We start from the raw sequence: 5156 nt of genomic DNA, 5'->3' as shown, positions 1-5156 counted from the left end.
TACAGTCACTGCCTGCAAATCCCTGAACCACAGTGGCTTCAGTGAGAGAAGTGTATTTCTCTCAAACAAATGCAGCCCTGAGACAGAACTTCGAGGGCTGGTGGAGAGGCGCCACGGCCATCAGGAGCCACCAGGGGCCCGGGCTCCCTCCGTCTTCTTGCTGTTCTTCACATGGTCCAAAAGTGCTGCCCGTGCTCTGGTTATCACGTTTGCGTTCCAGAAGGAAGAAGGGGGTGCTGAAGCGTGCATCCGCCTGCCGGACTCCGGAGAATGTCCACGCCGCCCTGCGTGGTGAGCTGGGAAATGGGCCTGGACTGCGGGCAGCCACGCCTCAGCTAAACATCAGGGGCCTCACGGAAACAAGGTGTGGACAGACAGTGGGGACACCAGCGCCGTCTGCCACAGGCCGCTTTCCTACTGTGGTGGACACATCAAGCTTTCTGTGATTTAAAATCAAGTGAGGAAAGAGAGTCACTTTAAAGAAAAAGCTATGTAAATAGAAGGGCAGGTGGTCCGTGGCGAAGGTGGTCCTGGGGTCTGGGATTGGGGAAAGGTGCCGGCAGTAGGGAAAAACCAGAGGGTCAGGCTCCAGCCTCAGGGGTAGGTCTCAGGCCTCCTGTGGAGGAAGGGGCAAGGCAGCGTCTGGGGAGGCGGCAGGTGCTTGTTCCACAGGCCAGACAGAAAGCATCTGAGCCAGGCACAGGAGCTGGAGGCCAGGAGTGGGGGGTCGGGTGGAAGAAGGGGGTCCCCTGCCTCCCTGCGCTTTGGAAACAGGACCCAAGGTCGCTGGTGGGTGGTGGGGATAGAGATGGTGGGGGTGGGGGTCTGCCATGGGTTTAAGAGGAATGAGAAAGGTTTGGAGCCGGGGTGGCAGCCTTAAAGGCAGGTAGGTCAGAGGTCAGCAGATCGGAGGCTGCTGAGAGGAACCCACCCGTCTGTTAAGCTAGGGCGATCCTGAGGAATGAGTGACCAAGGCCCAGTCAGGGTGGTCTGTGGGGCACTGACCTTGTCTGCACTGTCCCCTTGCTGCCTCACAGCACGGTAGACCTGCCAGCAGTCTGTCCCCATTGTGCCATGAGAGGACACTGGTCCCCACGGTGTCATAGCACGTAAGCAGCAGAATAGATCCCCCCAGGGTCCGGGGTCTGGGGTCCAGCGGCTCCCTGAGGCCCGGAGCAGGCGCGCTGGTACAGGAGCGAGTGGGTGGGTGAAGGGAGGGCCGCTGTCCTGTTCTGAGCCCCGCCGCTCTCCAGCAAGAGCAGCGAGGTCAGTGCCGCCCCTCCCTCCGCAGGGGGAGAGCCTTTGATTTTCCCAAAATAAAAGGGTGTGGGGACCGGAAGCGTGCCTCCCTGCCTCCACCCTGCCTCCTCTGGGCAGGAAGCCAGCTGACGGGGTGATTTCCAGGGCTGGCTGGCCAGCGCTTTCAGCAGAGTATTTTTGGAGCACTCAGGAGCCTTATTTTAGCTTTGGGGGTGCTCCCGCGCTGGGCAGGGGCACTCCCTGGTGACGGCCTGTGGGGACACCTTCCCCGGGAGCCCCCAGACAGGATGCAGCCTGGGAAGGGCCAAGCCCCTGTCCCAGACTGGGCCACTTTCCTAGCCTGCCGTGCTGCCTGGGGAACTAGAAGGTTCTGCAGGGCAGGCTGGTTTTTGGTCGGGCAGGGCAATGGAAGCCCTCACTCCTCCACCTCCTACCTCGAGACTCCCGAGCTCCTCACCACCCGGCCCTGCCCATGTGCACCTGCACTTCCCGCTGGTCCCGAGGGGGAAACCACCTCCCTCAACCACAGTCCCAGGTTCCCGTGAAGCTAAAAACAGAGGCAAGTCCTCCAGGCACCTTGGAAGCAACCGAGGCTGCTGGACCCGCCTTAATGAGCGCACTGCATCCTTCCTGAGCGAGAGCACCTGATTCTTCGTGTTTTGGCTCCAGGCCTTTCCTTCACCTGCAGGCTGCAAACAGCCCCTCAGCCTGCCAGGAACCGGCCCCACTACTCTACCCGCTGCTTCCTGCGTCCTGAATAAGTCCTCCGATTTGTTTCCTCCCGGCCTCGGCACTTCCCATTTCCTGCAGCTGAACCGCTCGCCACCTGGAGAACTCCTACCTAACCTACGAAATCCAACTCAAAAGGCCCCTTCTGGGAAACGGTTAGGTGTCCTGGACCTGGCGTGGTCCTTGGAGCCAGACGCTTGGGTTCTGCCCGAGCTCTTCCTCGTGACCTATAAATCACTTCGGCTCTGAGGACTGCCGTCTTGTCATTGTTTCTCTGTCTCTCCCATTATACTGGGAACCCCTCAACGTCAGGCCCCACACTTTGTTCATCCCCAAGTCCTTGCCTCCCTGCCGATGCCGAAGGCAGTCCCCACCTTATGATGATAACAAATCAATGACCGGCTTTGGTGGGACTGCCAGGTTCTGCGTTGGCTAGCCCTAGGGGAAGGCAGGAGCACCCCGACTTCACCCACAGGAAATGCAGGGTTAGGGTTCCAATGCCAGCGGGGTCCCTCCCATGCCCGCTGTGGGTCCCAGCACCGGAGGACTTGGGGCCCAGCTGCGGGACTCTGTGGGTGTCAGAGGCGGCCAATGCCACCCCCCTGAGTGGGCCGGAGCCCAGCCAGGGAGGACGGAGGGTGAATCACATCGCTTTTGTTTTACCCATTGGGTGGCAGAGCCTCTCAGATTAACCTGAAACCCAAACAAAAGCCAAATCCACTGGGAATGCCATTGCCAACCCCATGGGACGGTGGGCTTAGTGGTCGGGAGTCTGGAGGTGACCATCTGCCTCCCTGGGACACAGCCCCTCCCTGTAGCCCATGGCTCCAGGCTCGTGGGGGTGGGAGGCCCCAGAGGAGCCGGGACCACGTTCTGCGGCTCTGTGGGGTCTGTCCTGTCCTGAGCAGCCCGGCCGGGAAGAGGTTAGAGTGGAGGGCAGCCTGGCTGTGATTACATAGTCCTTGTGCCCCAGGCAGTGGTGAGGCAATGTGTGGCCCCACCCAGGGCTGAATCAGACTCTCTGGGGGTGCGGCCTGGTATCTGCAGTTGGAACCGGCTCTAGAAGATTCTTGGGGGGGTTGGGGGGTGGAATCAGGGGTGGCGGGCAGGTGCAAGGCCTCTGCTTCTCCCTGTCCCCACAGGCCTGGCATCCCCTCTTTCCAGGATCTGGCCCCTGCACCTCCCTGGACAGCTGGCACCCACACACTCATGAAGTTCTCGCGCTAGGCCTGTGTGGCACATCCTTGCCCACTGGACACCTCCTTGAGCCTCCAGGGCATCTCCCTGTCTCGTTCCCTGTACGCATGTCAGACCCCAGCTTGGAACCATTCCTGCTGGCCGCTCCAGCACCACACAAGCCCAAGGTCCCTCCATCATCCCCCACCTGGCCTGGGCCAGTTGACTCCCGACTAGCTCCCATGGCCCCACCAGTACCCTCCAGTCCAGCCCCGAGCTGGAGCTTGAAAAATTCAAATCTCATCACAGAGCCTCCGACTGGGCCTCTGCAGGGCCTTCCCCTGGCTTTCAGGACAGAAGCCAAACTCGTGGCAGTTCTAGCTGCAAAACAGAAGTGAAAAACAGACGGGAGCAGAGCTCGGAGGGGCTCAGGCCACTGAGCAAGGTGGTAAGGGCAGTGGGAGGCCTGGAGACCTAAGGAGGGCCACAGCGCCCTACGACTCGTGCAGAGCCGCTCCAGGGAACCTTAGAGCTGTCACTGTTCGCCAAAACCGTGTGACAGGCCCTACGAGATGGCCGTATCCCTGCCCTTCCCAGCCGCTCCCTGCCACTTGGCCTTTGTCCCTCGGGGAGGCTGCTGCGTCTGCCCAGCCCTGGGCAGTCTTCCCTGGGGTCCTGCAGGCCTCCCCTCCACTCGGGATCCCATGAGGATGTCTGTCTGTCTCTTCTGCTAGAACAAAAGTTCCATGAAAGCAGCGGGCCCAAATGGTCCTGGCATTGTCTATCACATAATAGGTGTTCAGCAAACACTTGTTCAAAAGAAAACAGGTGAATGACATTGAATAGGATCTTTACCCTAAACTTGAGTTCCTTCATCTATGAACACCTGCCTTCCAAACTTGTCTATCCAACCCTCCCCCGTGGATGCCTGAACCCCTGGGTGGTATTGAACCCCCACACTGTTACCTATCCATACACACCTGGGACAAAGTTTCATTTCTAGATCAGGTGCATTCGGAGATGAACAACCAAACAAAAAGGGACATTACAATGTACGGCAGTTGACAGGTACGTGAATGAGCCCCGATCTCAAAATGCCTTGCACCGTCCCCACCGTGCTCCTCGGGCCCACACGGCAACAGGGCAGAGGGGATGCGGTGTCGGGTCGCCAGCAGGAGGATCACCTCGCCAGGAGCACCACTGGTGGGGAGTAACTGGAGGGGCGGGAAACAGCGGATAAGGGGTGGGGGGCAACCGTCATGTTTTCCTGACAAGCAGACATCCCCAGTTCTCTAAGTGGCCGGAGCGAGGTCTTTTGTCTGACGGCCCTCTCCTTCCTGTCCCAGACCTCATCGCAGACCTCCCCGCCGGCTCACCCGGCCCCACAGCTGAATTTTTTTCTAATCTGAAACACCATCTTTATCAAATTCTAAACTCCCGTGTGATCACCTTCACTACAAATACCAGAAAATTCAATCAAACGGGCTTAAACATTTTGAAACACAAGTGTCAGCTCCTGGGACAGGGAGCCCGGGCAGAGCGGGCTGGTTCAAGGACTCCGTGAGCTGCGTGTCTAGGCAGCTCTGTGGCTGGAATTGCGCCCCCCGCCCCGCCACTGCTCCCCGTGCACTTCTAAGAGCTGGACACACGGTGGAGCTGGCACTTGAACCCGGGCAGTGGACTCTGGAGGCCGGCCTTCTCCGAGGCCATGCCTCCCTGAAAGGGGAAAGCGGCCTCATCTCCCAGTCTTGCCCATCTTTGTACCTTTATCTCATTTCCTGTAGTCTTTGGTTTACAGTCTGGGCTCTCAGTGGGGTCAGAGGACACAGGATTCCCCTCTCCTAATATCAACCCCTCACAGGACTCAGGCTGCTCCCCCACACAGCCTCAGTGCCTCCAAAGACCTTCAGGATGGGACCTGATTTGAGAGCGTTTTGACCCAGCCAAGCTGGTGTAAAGGCAAGGCCTTTTATTTTTTTTTTTTCTTATTT

Source organism: Lutra lutra, chromosome 10 (assembly GCF_902655055.1).
Source record: "Lutra lutra chromosome 10, mLutLut1.2, whole genome shotgun sequence".
NCBI lineage: Eukaryota > Metazoa > Chordata > Mammalia > Carnivora > Mustelidae > Lutra > Lutra lutra.
This window is presented reverse-complemented; position numbering follows the sequence as displayed.